This window comes from Chroicocephalus ridibundus, chromosome 10, assembly GCF_963924245.1.
Source record: "Chroicocephalus ridibundus chromosome 10, bChrRid1.1, whole genome shotgun sequence".
Classification (NCBI taxonomy): Eukaryota; Metazoa; Chordata; class Aves; order Charadriiformes; family Laridae; genus Chroicocephalus; species Chroicocephalus ridibundus.
In genome coordinates this window covers 12,660,512-12,679,323 of record NC_086293.1, presented here as the reverse complement: position 1 = coordinate 12,679,323, position 18,812 = coordinate 12,660,512, and positions in this window count along the sequence as shown.

Below are 18,812 nucleotides of genomic sequence, written 5' to 3'. Positions count from 1 at the left end.
GGTCCTAACTGGACTACACGGTATAAGGCAAAATAGTCCTCATTGGTGACAAAGGGCAACAATACACGTTGCCACAAGTTGCTTCATAAGCAGAGCTCCGGAGTTTCCTTTTATTGCATGTACTCGAATAGGATGTGAAGTCATGCAAGTAAAACGCAACTGGAACGCTTCTTCTTAGTTAAACCTTCTCGGAGCAAAGACAGGCTTTTGCCTTGCCAGTGCGCGCACCTTGGTGCCACACTCCTCCATCCCAGCACCAGTCAAGTCTCTGACATCCCCTAGCGTGACTGCGACCGGGGGCCGCTGCGGTGGCGTTATAAACAGCTGTGATATTTGAGCACGACAACCATGTCATCTTCTAGATGACAGCGTCTCCGTGTTTAGCTTTGGGGATGTCACTCCTCCTCCTTGGTACCAAGGCTTTCGTGACAGTTAATAATCAGATCTCAAAATGCAATAAAGCTGTCTTGTGAATAATGCTAGAAAGTGGCCAGTTGAAATCCAAGGCAGCAATTACAGCTGTAGCAAGCTATACTTACTGCTCCCGGATCTACAATTGGAAACAAAGGGGATTTCTCAGTGTTTTGCTCTAACTTCGATAAACTATGAGCACACACGAAAAAAATAAAGCTGTCAGAGATGTGATACCAACTTTTTAATGATGGTTATTTTAAACAACTCTGTGGAACTCAGACATTGAGCAGAAGCTCCTGAAGAGGAAGGAAGAAGCAGAAAAATTATTTTGTTTTCTTCCTTTTCCTCTCATGATCACTTTTTAAAAATTATTTGGATTAAATGTTATTTGAATAACATGATTTCTTGACTGCTCATTTTAGTTTCAGGGTTTTGGGGGGTTTTGGTGGTTTTTTTGAGACAGGGTTATTAGACTGTGAGGTTTCATCAGGAAGGAAGAAAACCACAATGGCTGCAGTATTGTCCAAGGACTCTGAAGACACATGTTTTAGTCTCTGCCCTGATTGCTGGCAAACCTCTTTGACTCCTATCCATTTGTATCCACTGCAACAGGAAACGAATGTACCTAGTGGTTGGTGAGCACTCATTCAACTTGTAGCTCCAGAAAGTGAAGCATCTTCTGCCACTCGGGCAATTCTTTTCAGCAGTGAATCACTGCTTGCAGGAAGGTTGCATGTTGCATCACTTAGTTCTCATATAATGAGAAGCTAGAGAGGACAGAGCATATTTTACGGCGTTGGATGAAGAGTGAATTGTATCTGAATCACTTTCACCTCCTCCATAGAAAGCCGTATTTTGGAGAACATTCCTCCTGTATGCAAACCTGTGTATAAGAGTATGCCCATCATCTAGGCATAGTCCCAAAGGCTTGCGGGTGCTTTTACATGCAAATAAAAGATATGAGCACACGCTGCGGTTTACAGTGCTCATATTATGCTTAAGCTTGAAACACATAGACATCTTTGCAAAAGCTGAGTCCCCAGTGGGAAGCAGGCCGTGTGAGCACTGTGTACAGAGGGCCGTAACGTTACCGAATGGAGCTGCAGTCTAAAATTATTCTGGTAACTTTGATGCAGAAACATAAAGCCTGTAGGAAACTGAACTTCATAAAAACATGCACTTATGCACACAAACTGTAATTTCCTATGAAAGTTAATCTTTTCTATTACTCTTATTACATTTGTAAATGGAATGCTCCTTTGAATTATGGCCCAGTGCAGCACTTCTTTTATGCTTCAGTAGTCATTGCTTTGGTATTTCAAGTATTTATTGTAGAATCTTGTCAACTCTCATTCATCATACACCTGCATACCCATCCTGCACAAGGATAGTTCAGAACCACAGCAAACTTACTGTCAGTATATTGCAAGTCAGCATTTCTATCGCCTCCCTGCAATAAATTAATTACTGAAAAATAACCAGCAAGTACTTAAGTGTGTATTTGACTCAGTGGCATTATTTACGTGCTTAAATGTAGCTACTGTTTATGCTATAAGCTGAATCCTATCATAGTCATAAAATATATTATACAAAATTGAATTTTGCCTTACATATATGATAATGTTGATACTATTTTTAGGACGGATCATCTGCATGAAAATACAGCTTCCTTTTCATGCAGAGAGCTTTTTATTCTATGGGTACTATGGAGAATCTTGAAAAGATTCCTGCTAGCTGTCAGTAACTGGTAGCAATTCGATGTAATCTGCATTACAATACTTGCATCATGACTTTGAAGAGGGACTGAACTTCTTTGGCTGCCTGTGCATCCAGAATCACTTTGAAGATACCGTTTCTGACATTCAGGGTTATCTTTGGCTTTGTTCCGATTCATTTCATTGTAAACTGAATTCAGAGGCAGCAAAAGACTAGGGAGCCAGCGACAGCACGACTGACACCTTCAGTTCACATTACACAAAATGCAGGGTGGCATAAACCATATCCTTGCACTGGGCTTACAATCTAGTTACGTTGTCTTTGTAGAAAGGCAGAAAGGGTTGGAACAAAACTACTTATTGTATCGCTTAGGTGCCTAAAGGCCTGCTGACCCCGTATGACAAATCCTGCGTGACTCAAGAGGGAAGCGCTCCAGTTGATCATTGGTCATTTTTCAAGGCTGCTGGGGTACTGTTCACTGTAGCAATAGCAGACAATAATGTCACATATTACAGATATTAATATGCTCACTACACCCTGGAAACATGTATAAATATACTTTCATGCACATTCTGTTGTTGAGACCCTCCAAGCACAAACAAAATAATGCGTGTGATGTTATGCTGAAAGCAAAGCTATGAGAAAGTGTCTCCTCTGAGTTCCAGCAAGCTAACCTGATCATCATCTTTTCTGTCCTTTAAGCTAGCTGTGTAACCTCATAGCTAAAATACTCCCATACAAAGTTCTCCAGCATACTTGAAGGTCCTCCAAAGGTAAACCCCCCTGCAGACCTTTTTCCATAAGTTGGATTGTCGCGTTGCTGCTCACACAGCTCTGTTTTATCCAACCTCAGTAACAGTCTCAGGACATCCTAGCAAGTAGTTTTCCCATTTTCTCCTGTGCAATGGTGTACATGAGGACAATTCCTCTCTTGACCCAAGCAGGGTTGACTGCCACACGAACGTAGGCAATGAGACAGGAACAGTCAGAAAGAACCACACATGTACGCGCCCTTCTCTCCCCCAGAAAATCCTCTATTCTAGGAAACCTCCTTTTGAGAGCTTCAGGTTTCCCATGGCAACGCTTTATTGATTCTATATAAATAGATTATTCTTTTCTTCAAACACTTATTATCCTAATATCTCAGCAGCTTTAAGAGTCAACACATGAAAAGAAAAACCGTTAGCCAAATTTAAGATTGGCTTCCATGTTGGAAATTTCAAAGCACACAGAAATATGGCATCAGCCACACTTCTGAAAGCGTAGATACTTCTGCTAGCAGTTTATGCATGAGAACTCACATGAATTGATGCAGTAAAGAAATATTTTCACAGAATAAAACACGGTAAGGGAAGCTGTCCCTGCAAAACAAAATAAACCATCAGATTTCTTTGGTAAATAAACTAATCCTGGCCTTTCTGGCATTGGTCATGGTGCTATTGCTTTCATGAAGACAATGAGATAGAATAATTTTTTCTGAACTCTTTACATATATTAAAGTGAATTTACTGAGGCTGAAAACCTATTGTCTCCTTGTGGACGAGTCAAATGTATTAAAATGGTAATTCTTTCCCATATTTTTAATCCTCTCAACATGTTTTCTTCACGTATACAGTATGAACCGAAGATAGCTGGATTTAAGAGAACATTTGTGAATTTTATTTTGGCATATTGCATAACCCAAGTTCAAGGTAATGGAATAAATTACAGATCCCTGAAGGAAAGAGAATATTGTCATTTCTGAAACTCAACTGTTATAATTGGGATGCCCAATTATGTATAATCCTGTATGAATTAGTAACTACAATGGTTCCACTGAGTAGGTCAAAACTATTGCAAAGAAACAGACTTCTGCTTGGCATTAATTTATCACTGCTTTTAATGAAACCCCCATGAATAAATCTGGTCTATTATTTATGACATTACCTACCCACCCATTCATTTCTTTTAATCACAATTTTCAAATAATTCTGTCCTCCCATATTTCTTCTACCACTTATGTGGCAACTTTTTCCATATATAATGTTATTCATTCACATTTCTTGGTGTTTAGATTTACCATCCCTGCTAATGTTCCCACTTCACGGGTTCTTTGCCTTTGAAACAGCAAAGTAGTGCATTGTGTCCAACATGATAAAATCTTGGTACGGATGTAGAACAGTACCTGTTCCTAAAGTACTATGAAGTTATTATTCAATGAAAGACTACAGAACACAGTATACTTTAACTCAACACAAAGTCTTTGGGAAGCCCCTTCCTCTCAAATAATTGATGTTTTCTTTGGTTTGATTCTATATCAAGCTGCCTGAAACGATGCCATACAGATAGTTTTGAAAAATATGATCTCAGAACTATATGTGCTAACATAAGGCTGGTTGTTTTAAAGCCTAAAATTTGCTTTTTGAATAGCATTCATATTTGCAAATTTACTGAATTCGATGTCCAGCCTTTTTGTAGGCCGGGAGCCAGGTTTTCATGATCTTAATGGTATGGAACAGTCTGCCTTAAGTAGGAAAGCACCATGCACATTCCTAGTAGGAAGCACAAGAGATTAAATATTTTTCATTAGATTCTCAAACTAAGGCTAAATTATATAGGGATGTCCTTGCCGACGGCAGAATAGCAAAAGTTACGGGTATGTGCAATTTCTGCTAAATGTAAGAATCCAAGATGCTGGCCCCTGTGACTTGCAGGGCTCAGACGGATGCTGGAAGTCCAAATTCTCTGTCTCCAACGGTAGATGTTGAAAACTGCTGCCATCCCGTACCCTAAAGTGTTTTCTGTTACTTGGCACAGTGATATTACCACTAACATGAGGAAATGCTTGTTAAGAGCGTTTCCTTCAAAGTTTTCTCCTTTCAACACATTTTCATACGGTAGCCCTACCCTACCTTTTGCACCTCTGTAGGTTCAATCGGTGCTTCTGAATTTATGTGGATCAAAATGCCCTAAGCTGTTCCATTCATATTTTATTCATGTTTTCAACCTCTCTTTATTTACCTGATACATTGCCTGCCAGACGTAGTTTTTGGCAGACAGCAGATAATTCATTTTGCAGACATCTGCTCAAAATGTTTTGTGAGTGATTAGAGAAGTCTATAGGGTCTATTCAATGGGATTGAGCACTGATGATATCAAGGGATATCTAATCCTCTACTTCTCTTAATAAAATAAAGATCTTCTTTAAAAAAGGAAGTTCCTTCAGTATTTAAGTTATATTACTATAGCAGAGCAAAAGAACTTATGTTAGGACCTGTTGGGCTCCAGTCATCTTTTTCACATATTTCATTGCCTCCATTCTGATGGTGAAAGAGGGAATAAGTCAAAGCTATATACGAAAGAACAGCTTCATAAAAAAAAGGAGATGGGAGGGAAAGAACTGACTGCTCTATGAAGATAAGATGCCACATTTTAATAGAAGAAATGCTAAGTAATGGACGAGTACACCCTGGTTTTGTTAGCGCATTTTACTTGCCAAAATAAGCAAAATAAAGCAAAGTTTTTCAAAGTATGCTTGTGCTTACCTAGCAGTGCAGTTATTCATGTTCATTAGGTTGTGGTTATCCAGAAACATCTGGTGTAGTTTAGATATTTGCACTATTTTCTTCCAATCGAAATCTATCTGGAAAAATCACTGTTTGCTACTGGTAGTCTGTTTCCATTTCAAAAGCCTTTGTGTTACAGGGAAGCTCAGAAAAACTATCTGTCTTCCACAGTGTTTTAACCTACTTAAAAGCATCCAGTCTCTGAAAAGTTTTCTGATAGAGCATATTGAAAACATATGTTTTCAACATGTTGTTGACGCTTTCATTTTTAGGAATTTTTTGGCATGTTTTTAGGACACTCAGAAGTAACCAAGATTCGTTACTAAATAATTCATTCCTATTTTTCTTAGCTCCTTGGCAGACTAAATATTTCAGATATTTATCTATATTTCTCTAGAGAAATAGTCTCATTAAAATTTGGTAACAGCATTTAAGCCTTACAGAATGTCATCCAGCGTGCCAGGGACACCAAATGCTGCCTTTTCATGTTTTCCCTGAGCTGTACTCAGGCTCCCAACAGTGCACATCAGCCATGAGTCTATTTTTGAAGACAGGTCAGGATTTGTAAATTGTATCCCTCTCGCCAACTCAGCAAATAGAAGTTACAGTTTTGGAACCGGAAGCCAATCCACTTCCAGCCTGGGGTTTATGATGGCTTTATATGCTACGCAAACATCCTCATCGCTGTGGAAATACATACGATCATTGCAAGCCATTAACTGAGCTTACAGATGAACTTCTGATATGATTGTCTTCTATATCAGGCTTTTGAATTGCCTTTCGAGGGTTTTGTTCACAGCAAAAGGCACAAAATGAGCATTCAGATAGTTAGCAACAGCATTGTTAACTACACTTTTACCTTGCTCCAAAGCAATGTTCATACAATAACCCAACCTTTATTTTCTCTTCATCAGTGTATTTCTTGGCTTGCCTCAGCTTAAATGACCTATTCTGTAGCCATTAATTTGGTCTGTTTCTTCTTTTTTTTTTTTTTAAATGGGCCTCAACTAAACAAATCAGAAGTACAGGGACAATTTCTCCTATTTCACAACTTTGTTTTCTTCCAGAAAAAAAAAAAAAACTTGTGATATTTTTTCTGTCCAGTCCTAGTTTGTTCACTCCAGGATAGAGCAGCACAGGGCAGCTGCTCCATCAGGGCCACCACCGCAAGACGTTACATTGAATAATTTTTTAATTCTATGGAAGCATTAGTATGTTGTAGGTATCAGGGTAATCCAAAAATTAAAGAAATACAAATGCCATCTCAACTGCCTGCACAGAGACAATTGGCCCTAATTCATCACACTGTTTAAACCACTTTGCCATACGTCCTCAAGTGTGATGTTTATTCTGAACTCTACTGTTGAGAGCACAGAGTAAGAACTTTCTCCAGTAAACAGGCTGCTTAATCCGTTACCAGCAGTTTTATCTGAGCTGCTTCCATTTCCTTCTTCCCTTTCTGCTTTGGAATTCTCTTATTTATTTTGTATCTTACTGTATGTTTCTTTCACATATATTTACTTGTTTATTTTTACAAATGCTATAAAAGTGGGTAACAAATATCTGGCCTGAAAAGGAAAGTTAACAGTTTGCTGTGAATGTCCCTAGATATCTTGCTTTTGCAGGTACTTCAGTGCCTGCAAATCTTCAGTATTTACACCCAGTGTTAATATTTAAGAGCCAAGATTTATTGCGAGGCAAATAGGTATCATAGAGAAGAGAGCACTGAAAATGTCATACCTGTTATTATTAAAATAATATATGTGGTCCTTTTTGGTTTTTTTAGACTACATTTCTAAATTTCTTATCTGAGTGAATGGAGTGCATGGCTTTCTATCCTTGGTTTACACCTTAAAGTGCAACTTAAAAACCCCGTAATTTATATGAACCAAAAGCTTTAAACACTATAGCGCTTGCATTGCCAGACACAGTCTACTGATAGAGAAGATTTGCAGAAAATTTTAAAAATAAGTGAGGCTGACGTATGATGAATTATATCCTTTTTAACTACATCACACACCTCAGCTAGCTTTCATCTAATTGAAGAATATGGGCCTGGTTATCCCTGTAGCTAAAGGAGAAAGACATCTACTGAGGGCAACTCATCCAACACGAGGAAAACTGTTGGAGAGGCAGAACAGGGAGGTCACCATGTCTTACAGCAGAAATCTTGACAGACTGTAGACATGGCTTTCAGATGGCGAGATGTAACCAGGGCAGAGCATGTTGATTTGTAGCTGCGTTTATTTCCTTGATAATTATCTTCTGTTTAAAAAGGACTCCAAGTGACAACAGCACAAACAAAGTTAAGCATGCATCGAGTGGCTCGAGCAGATTCTTGCAAGTATTGTTGACTCACGCTAATTATGAGACGGAAGAGTATACACAAGAGTTTACAGGGGAGGTTCCTCCTCCATACCCCGTGGAATTACAGGCATGCAAGTAAAAGGCAGCCGGAATAAAACACTGCTACTAGGGATTTACCAGAATGTCAGAACTTCTGTTACACTTGGCTCCAGGACTCTCTTTTTGTAATCATGCACCGGAGCTTCTCAGCAACTGTTCATCAGCAACATATTCAGTAAGAAATAGATGTTATATCTTACTTTTCTCCTTCATGTAAGGAATTACCTGGAACTGGTGGAAAGCATTTACTGGACTGCTTCATGAGAAGTTCAGGATAAAAGGCAAAAATATACCTTTTCTTTTCCCCTCGCCAGCCAAGTATTCAGGGACCTTTCCGCCAGGCTGTCTGGGACCTTTCAGCTGTGCATTGCTTTTGCAGCAGAGTTCACATTTGTGTTAAGCGTATTCTCTTGGAATATTAAAATAGAGAGGTGGAGACAGTCCAAAAGCAAGCAAGCTGATTACCATTTCAGGCCTTCTGAGGTCAGTTTGCACCACTAACATAGCGAGAGCCTGGAACAGCTTTTCAATAGGAGTAATGGGAGCAATACAACCTACCACCACTTAGGATGGGACAGCATAATTTTATAAGCTGTCGTTGCCAACATAGCTGGGCGCAGAGTTTAGTTTAATGCACAAGGTTCCTTCCAGGCCATGATTTGGGATTTGATGCCAAAAAACCCCAAACATTTCCTGCGGTGGAAGTGGCAGAGATCAGGTCTCTTTGAGGAGGCAGAGGTGACGTCCCTGAGGAAGAAGCACCCAAACGGGACGGCAGCAGGAGCAGAGCTGGTTTCATCAGGCAGGTCAGGAGCCACCTCAGCTGCCGATGGCACTGAAGCAGCCTGGACATCTCTAGTCCAGCGTCTGCATCAGGGACTGAAATGCAGCTACCTGGAAGACGAACTGCAGTTGCTGTCTAAAAGCGCACAGATGGTTTAGTACAAGGAAGTGAAGAAGAGTCCAATCAATATCAAACTGAAAATTGACGTGTGAATTTTAAATAGACAGAATGCAATTACCCAAATAGGAACTTGGCTCGGGCTCCAAGTGATTGAGGGTTTTATATCTGTATTTTGGAAGTTTGATGGGCTTACATAGCCATGCCATGTAAATATCAGAAACAAAATAATAGCTGTACTAAGAGCTGCTCAGACCGTGCTTTTGTGTAGTGATAAAATGAAGAAATCTCCCTACTTTAAAACTGTGCTGCCATAGCATAGAGACCAAAGCATTCAGTGTGCTTTTTGCCGATTTTAAAAAACCACAGACAAACCCAAAACGTAAACCTGCACACTGACACTTCGCATTCATCAAGACGTGAGGTATCTAATATTGAAAAACTGATATATAACTGTAGACCCTTGGCACAGTCCTCGTTAAAGATGTGTGCACATATCTGGGGGACACAGAATGCATTCTTTATCAGTCCAAAGGAACTTAACAAGCTGCAGTTCTGTTCCTCCCACTCCTGCAGAGACCCGAGGTTCAGCTGCCTCCGGGAGATCCTGGCTCTCCCCGGGAATGCCAACAAGAGAAATACCTACACGCGACTATGCCACTTATTCCTGTCCTGCATCACTTGGTGGCGAATGGTCACTTTTGGCATAAAGGACACCTACTAACCAGTGATTAGGTTCCTACAAAGGTTTTTTTAAAATTCCTTAGAGGTCACCTCATAAAAAAATAAAAAACCCTCATGTGGTTCAAACATACTTTTAATTTATTTATTTAGCTCAAACATGTATATAATGCAAGGTAGCATATTTGAAGAGTTGCATAGTTTCATTTCTCCCCCTTGCAGTGCCTTCATAGCGTCCCCGCCAGTCTGACATCCTGCGAGGAATGCATTTGAAAGCAGGATCGGCAGTGTGGTGCTGTCAGATTTTGGCACCGATGCAGAATGATTTAGTTGTCTGCATGGGAGGAGTTTAGTTAAGAAATGACACAATTCCCAAGCTTAGCCGATAGAGTTATCTGAATTATTAGCTCCTGTTTGCTGTTTCCTTTGGGGAAAAATGCACCAAAAAATTGATATTATTTCTATTATGGCCTTTCTGACTAACTACCTTCAGCAGCATTGCTGCCTCACGTGCTTAAAATTTTAAGCCACTAAATACATAACTGAATTTTCATTACCCAACAGTTTCTTACTCATTTCAGATAATTAATCCTAATAGTTTTAAGTAAACCCACAGAGAGATCCATATCTCACTCGCTGGCTCAGATACCTCCAGTTCTGACAACAGCTCAGCACCGTCCGTTTTCTCTCCCGCCTTTCCTCCATTGTCGCTTTTTCCTCTACTCCCACCAGTGTTGCCTCATTGGGGCTTTCCCCTTTTAATGGGGTTTAGGTATGGAAGGACTAGACAGCTTGAAGTCTTAAGACAAAAACCTTTGAAGTTAACCAGAAATAAAAAAAAAATTAAAAAAAAAATCACCAAATTCTAAAGTGAATATTTGGATTTTTTTTTTCCTATCCTATTCCATTAATTTAGCCTATGTTAACATACTCAAGTCCTGTTGTCCCACTGTAATTCTAGCTTATAAAGGTAATGTTCTTAGTTCCACAACATGCCTTCCAAACTAACGTGAGCTAAAACAGGTAAACATTCTGTTGGATTGATACCTACATTCATTTCAGAATATAAGTTGCAAAATAAATATGGGTTGAAATTCAGAAGTGACATTTGCTACGTTACCGTCTGGTACCGAGGCCAAGCGATGTGCAGGCTGTGCATTCTGTAGAGGTACAGTTTGGCTGTTCTTGACTTAGAGGTTGGTACTTGGAAGCTGTGCCTGGGAAACCACTCATAGTTACTAAGCAACTCTGGGGCCAGGGTTAGTTGAAATTTCAGCAGCTTTCCTGCCAGTGACAGAATCTGTACAACCCTGTAAGACCGGCATACAGAAGGGGCCCTGAAGGGTTCTCCTAAATACAAAAAAAAAAAAAAAAGCACATGTAGGGCATTGCACAACCCAACTCGCAAATCAGTCTCTTCTTGTGTTTGTATGTCATTTGTAAATTTTGCAGAGCTCAAGACAAGCTAAATGTCATAAATCTTGAAAAGGAGCTAGTAGTGCTTATAACTTATATATCATGAGAGGTATTGAGCAGTGCCACGGAGTTTGAAGGGCCTGGAGAAAAAAAAAAAAAAAAAAAAAAAAAAGAGGAAGCAGCCTGGAGCCTAAAACCAGAAATGGAATAATTAGAGGGGATGATAGATGTTTCTCCAACAGCAGAGGGTGTTCAGGGACTGTCACCACGTGCCCCACTGGGGTAGGATGGGCAAGGTGAGAGGCAGAGGGCAAGTGAACAAGGCTGAGACGTGCCATCCCGAGCAACCGAAGGAGCAGGACACACCGGCCCCTGGAACAGGGGGAGCAGGAAGGAGCCGCAGATCGGGCGCAATAAGCCCAGGCAAGTTTTACAGGCTTACGAGTACGAGCTCAGGAGGGTCCCTGGTGCATTTTTGCTTTGCATAACATTGTTCCTTACTGCAAATCCATGGTTTTAAGCAAATGTATTACTTTATCCTTTATCTCACAAGTGATACCATTATTTCACAACTTTGTTTTTCTATCAAATATACACAAGTGGCTAAAGAATATGGAATTCAAAGGTGGATGGTAAACACATAAAGAACCTGCCATCCTATGAGCCTTGGATTCCCAAGGGTGCTCAGGATAATAGTGATTACAGATAAGTAACATAAACTGCCAATTTTGGAGACATCTTTTTTGACAAGCAGTAGCAGAAGAGTGCAAGACTGGGTGATCCACAAGGTAACTGAATACACATGTTCGCAAGCTAGTGCTAGTCCCAATTCTGTACCAAAACAAAAATACTAAAAATCCTCTAAAAACCTCTGATGGAATGGGATTTCTCCTCCCCCTCCCCCCCCAAAAGGATTCTCACCAATGAAATCTACTCCATGCAAGTCATTACGATCAGGAATAATAACAAAGAGCAAAATCTGCTTCCTGGGGATCATAAGTGTTTTGGCAAGTTTCAGGCTGTATAAGCATAGCCTGTAATTATAGGCGATTACTAGATGATGCTACAGCAATGGGAAAAGTAGGAGAGAGAAACTTAAATAAATAAAATTGGCTAATTTTTTATTATGGTGCACAGGTCATCAGAAATAAAGGATATTAATGCGCCCTGGAGAGGTCCAACACCAGCTGTTTCTGTATCAGACATAATCAAAAGTATATATGTAATATACATAATCCGAAGATATGATTTGCCCCACAGTATTTCCGAATGAAAGCATAGGAGTTGGTCAAAGTGAGTGGCAAGAAGAAAACATCTGTTATGAGAGTCCCTCTAGAAAGGCCGTAAAGGTAAAGTCTTGCTTCTTTCTAAATTAATTTTGTAATAAGAAATCTATTTGAACTCTCAGAAGGTTCCTCTCAAAATAACCAAAGTATAACAGGAGCTCCCTACACTAATTAATACTTTAGTAGTAGAAAGGAGATTCACTGCTAAATCCTTCCGACTGATATTAAAGATCAAGATTTGTTTTCATACAATGAGTTAGTGGTTCCTTACCCAGGATTCAGATTTATAAGGCAGTAGTGTAAAACCTCTGCAAGTTCCAGGACTGAATCAGTCCTTACCAACCATGAGTTGAAGACAAAGCAAAAAAAAAGCCAAGTTGAACATCTGTGGACTGTGTAGAGATTCAAAATTTATATCAAAATGGAGGCAGCAATCCCTCTTCAAAGTATCACAAATCTAAACCTAAGCCTGGTGGGTGTCAGAACACACCATCTGTTAAATTAATACAGTTTAATTAATCAAAGTTAAATGTTCTTACATTTTTTTCACTTCTATATCTGAATACGCATTAATTCTACAGAACAGTGTATATCCTGCAACTGTATCTGTGAAGAATTCAGGATGATTAATGTGTTTACAGTGAACATCCAGCCAATGGAAGCGTTGAATTGTAAGATATATGGGAAAACTTGCAACGAGCAGCAAATATTTAATGTACCATGTAAGATAACAGACAAAAATAAGGCCTGGGTATGGCAGCTACCATCCAGGTGACCAACACGTGGAAAACATCCACATGTCTCATCCATATTACTTGAACAACCTTCTGTGAAAGATTTTTCCATGTGGAAAACCTGTGTCCCCATAGTACAGCCAGGTAACATGACCCATAACTGTCTTCAACTCCTAGGTAATGTTCCCTGGTTTTGGATCAAGAGAAGATTTCTTAACAGTGTCTTCAAAATAAGGACAAGTGGGGAGAAGACTGGCACTGAATTAGATCCCGTACAGCTCTAGTAACATCAGGCCAGCTGGCCTTGAATTCTCAGTCCAATAACTGTTATTTGCCTTGTACCAGCACGTAGAGCCTCCATCGTGAAGGGCCTCATGATGTGACATGTATAATCATAGAATTATAGAATTGTTAGGGTTGGAAGGGACCTTAAAGATCACCTAGTTCCAACCCCCTGCCATGGGCAGGGACACCTCCCACTAGACCAGGTTGCTCAGAGCCCCGTCCAGCCTGGCCTTAAAAACTTCCAGGGATGGGGCTTCCACCACCTCTCTGGGCAACCTGTTCCAGTGTCTCACCACCCTCATGGTGAAGAGCTTCTTCCTAACGTCCAGTCTGAATCGTCCCATCTCTAGTTTTAATCCGTTCCCTCTAGTCCTACCATTCCCCGACATCCTAAAAAGTCCCTCCCCAGCTTTCTTGTAGGCCCCCTTGAGATACTGGTAGGCCACTATAAGGTCTCCTCGGAGCTGCCTTTTCTCCAGACTGAACAACCCCAACTCTCTCAGTCTGTCCTCGTAGGAGAGGTGCTCCAGCCCTCTGATCATCCTCATGGCCCTTCTCTGGACACGTTCCAGCACGTCCATATTTCTCTTGTAGTAGGGGCTCCAGAATTAGACGCAGTACTCCAGGTGGGGTCTCACGAGAGTGGAGTAGAGGGGGAGAATCACCTTCGACTAATATAGATGACTATCCTTTTTGTCCCATCCCCACAACATATGTTTTCCAGATAGCTTCATAAATGGTTCATAATGTTTTGATTTTATCCATTGCTGTACTTACTCACATTGCTACTCAAGCAAAACATCTATGCTAGAAGTTATCATAGAAAAATTATCCGATGAAGTTACTAGTACTTCATACAAAATAGTCACTATATTTAGAAAAATATACATACAATCTAGGTTCTGCAAGAGGAGGGTTTTTTTGCACAGTATTGAAATCTAGATAATATTTTTGAAAGAAAACGCAATGCTAGAATGAAGCGGAGGATTAATCTTGTCAATTAAACCAGATATCAATGTTCCATACGTACACAGAGCTGGAGAGCTGGGTTGGACATCCCTGCACTGGAAATATGCTATTTGTACAGGAGATTATGATGTGAAGAAAGCTTTTATTCTTCATTGCAAACTATGCTGAAAGACTACTCCAGGGGACAGAAATAGATTAAATAAATGGAGGAAACAGCTATAATCATGTTAGTAATAAGCAAAAATATGAGCTGAGGTTGAAAGTAAAATTTTAAAAGAAAGCAGGTTAAAGCCTCAGAGGATCACAACAGAGAACTCCTGGGTTTGCAGTTAGAAGCAAATGCAGACACCACGCACAGCCCTGAGCAAGGGTCTGTCCCAGGGCTTCACAGCTCCCCGTAGGAATGCAGAGTCACCACACCAGCTGCTGAGTTTGGAAATGGCTGGGTGGGCCATTTCCATTTGCTTGAGCCCTCCGCTCAAGCAAAAGAGAGTTCAGGATTGAACAGAGGGTGAAGAGAAGGAGGAGCAAGAGAAAGGAAATAGTCCAGCTCTGCACACGTAGGTGCCCACCTTGCGTCCTCTAAGTCTTGCAACCCATTTGTATGGGACAAAGATCTTGTGTGCTTTCTGCTGTCGTGCTGCCTGTAGTGGCACCTTAATAGCTTTTTTGAATCCTACACGATACATCAAAACAGCGTAAGATGACAGAATTTACTGAGTAGTGAGTACCACAGAAGTAGACTGTAAAAAAAATATAATTTTTTTTTGCAGATAAGATCAGATAATGCAACTGAGGCTATTTTTCATGACATGATTGGCTCTCCTCCCCAGTGGCACCACCCAGGGGATACGTGGGAAGCGTTCCTGCTGGACAGCCACTGCACAGCTCCGTCTGCTTTCTGGGGCCATTCCTTCCTACCCACCGTGACACAGCAGAGTGGGGCTTATCTTTCTCTCACCAGACAGTTGGAAAAAAAAACCCTGATACTAAACAACTGATTTTTGCTTCACTATCTCTGTCTTTACATCTTGTGCTCATAAGATCAGAGTTCACTGTCACCATAGAGAGATCTCAGTGTGATTCGACAGACAGAGATTTACATAGACAGTACCAGAAGTATCATAAAGTGATGCTAATTAAAATTCTCCTCAGCTCGGCAGAAGTCATCCATCTGTGCTTCTGGAAGCTATCATTGCTCAATACCTTTCACCGTGGTCAAGGCAGGCGTAAAGGTGACACAAAACGAAAAGGCATAATAGTATAAGAGCTATACGAGAAAAACTAAAAGCAGGATGGAGAGCATCCTCCATCTTCCAGTGGGTGAGGGAAGAGGTCAGACACAGCGGTGTGAGCTCCCACCTCCACAAGCCCTGGAGGAGACTCACAGCTGCACAGATGTTTCCTTCCCCGGGTGCCCCCAAGCAGCCCACCCGCAGCACCGCCGAGCACGTTTCCTTCAATGCACACTAGGCCAGGCTCGAGTTTACACTCTAAATTACATTAGGAGAGATTTAATCTGGTTGCAAATTGTTCCCGAGATCAATGGAGCACGCAGTGCAGTTAGTTACTGAAACAAGGCCAAAACTACAAAAAAGCAAGCCCTGGACTGGTGCAGTCAGACTGACAGCTTCAGAAGTGGCTCTGCATTCTGCAGGCACATAAGCTTATGCAGGTGCATCTGTGACTACTTCTTCAGAGGCAGAACAGGTAAATCAGGCTCTTTTACCCAGTCCCTTCTCCTGCCTCAATGACTTACACACCAAGAAGCTGAAGGACCCTCTTCACCTACCACAGGACTCAGCAGTGCCATCCTTCACCTGAAAAACAGCCATCTCCAACCCTCAGTTCATTCTTTATGTCATTTCCACCTTATAATTTCTCAGTTTTCCTTAATCCTAGGGCATTTGAGCAAGTCCATGGTCACCTAAATACACATGGCCTCTGTGTTGAGCCAACGTGCAGCTTCAGGAGGGTGAGGATAGAGACTAGACGAGCAGGAGCTGGATGAGGAAGATGGGCTGTAAATACCGTCCATAGGAGAAAGATGCTACAGATGTTGCCATTGGAGAAGATGGGTTGGAGTAGCAGCCCACTTAGATACTATTAGAGAGAAAAAAACAAACCTAAAAAACCCCAAAACAAACCAAAAGTGTTCTCTTACCCAGATATAAAGCAGTGGCCAGGTAGAAGTGCCTAGCAGAATGGTGGCCAGGCCATTCTTGCTTCCTTTCTTTGAGTACAACTGGCTGCCCCACCAGAAGTGAAACACCTGGTTCATATTGCCATTGTGGTCTATGTTTGCCTTATCGTCAAGAGCAGGACCAGAGCGAGGAGCGCTGGGGACACATAGATGATGGTGATTAGGGCAATGATCCCAGAGATAAGATCAGATTTAAATTTCTTCAGAGAGGACAAGAAATTGAAAATTTGTTTCTCTTTATTCTGAAAGCAGCTACTGAACTATTGCTTAAGTAGGGACACAGGAGAGAGAAGAGCGGTTATTCTTCCTCGAGCAGGACTGTGAACGTTATCCCTCCGAAGCATATCATAAACCTGAATTGGTCTGGGTGAAAAGAAGTGAAGAAAAAAATAAACCAATTTGACCCCCTCTATTTTTTTTTCCTCTCCTTGTGCTTTGGTTCACCTGTTAAAGCAATTTAGGTAATAAAATCAATCAGAAAACAACTGTTCCCTGCACCTTCTTTGTGCTGCAGCAAGCAGGAGCAGATTCAGCTGCTCGTGCAGCCCCTGCTTTGCACCTTGTGTAATCATTTGCACCTGTGAAAACTGTGTTTAATAATACACCTCCCTCGGAAGGGCTGCATTTTGTACGTACTGAGCATGGGCACAAATGACAACCCACTGCTCAGGGCAGCAAGGTATTTGCTTCTCCATCTGTTTTTCGCTGTGTGTGAAGAGGCTAATTCAGAATACCCCTGACATGGTCGCGCAGATCACTTGGCTGACTACATGTCAGAGCTGATTAGAGAAAACAGGGAAGAAGTCTTTCCTCTGGGGACTCTGAAGGCAAGTAGAGGACAGGCGTTAGCTGAAGGGTGTGAGTCAGGGGGACTTGGTTCTGTATCTGAGTTGCAGCTCTGCTTCTTTGGCCATAAAGTTATCAAAAATATAGTGTTGAATTTTGTTTGGGTTAGTGGTTCCTTCCCAAATGCTTCAGTGATTTATGACTCCTAAGACTAGGGGAAAAAAAAAAAATGCTTTGTTTTCCTGCTAAAACTCTGTCCTTTTGAGTCAGAGGGAAGATGAGGTCGTTGGTTAGGATGCAGGTCTGGGACCAGAAAGATCTTGTTTCTTCCCTCGTTCCATCATAAGCTTCCCACGTGCTTTTAGAAAACTGTTTTCACCTGTATCTCTGATGCTATTCAGGTAACTAGTTTAGATTCAGAAGCTAACTAGTCTCTGAATAAGGCGGAAAAGCATTTCTCTTACAGTAAGAATTGTACAGGTACAGTAAGAATGAATATATGGGATTTTGACTAGCTTAGCTATCAGAATAACAGGCTGATCAATAGCTAGACCAGATCCAAGCTATCTGTTGATGGATGGCATGAAGGGATATACCAACAGAGTTCAGCAAAAGCTTAATGAAGCTTTTGCACAGTGGGAACTAACAGCTATTATCACCTTGCTACTTTACGCATTCATCACTTGATTCTTGAGGTGTGGGGAGGAAGAGGAAAAAACAGATTATTTTTTTTTCTGTTTCAAGCTGATATCCTGATTAAATAACTAATTTGACTGTAATTAAATTGCTGAGATTGCATACACAGTGTTCCCAACTGCTTGTCATGGTGTGCTAGATCCCATTGCTGCAGGACTGGAGCAGGTCTCCAAAAGCAGACTATGGTCCCTGAGAATTATGGGGCCTCCTGGAGCTCTGCTCCTGAGAGGGGAAAACTGCTTGTTTCATCAGGTTTGAAGAGGCTGAGCTAGAAAGCTCTAGAAGTTACTGGTAGCTGAGCTCCCAAGAGAACAAGGCAATTCTCCCTGCTAAGGGCTGAGCAGGTTGTTAAAGGGTCAGGTTCCTTGTTCTCTTCTTACTGGTGATAGGGATGCTCCAATTGCTCAGTTTTCTTTGTTGCTGTACACTTGCAGTGTGCTAGAAAATGGAAAACTCTTCAACACAGGCAGACACAGGGATGGATTTACACGAATTTACCAAGGAAGCATGAGACAGTAATGGTCACCATGATAAGTAGCAGAAGGAAATGGCCGTTTTCACTTTGGCTCACTTTAATTGCCAGCGGTTCAATAGCCTAAATCACAAAAGTTTGCATTAGAAGTTCTGCAGCAAAGCCTACAAGGCATTGTAGGAGTGGATGCTGCTGTCACTATGTCCTGGGAGCTACGACTATACTTCAGATGCTCCTGTGCTGAGAAAAGACTGAGCTTCCTGATTTAGGCATCCTCGTATTTCATTCCTGCTCCTCCTTCC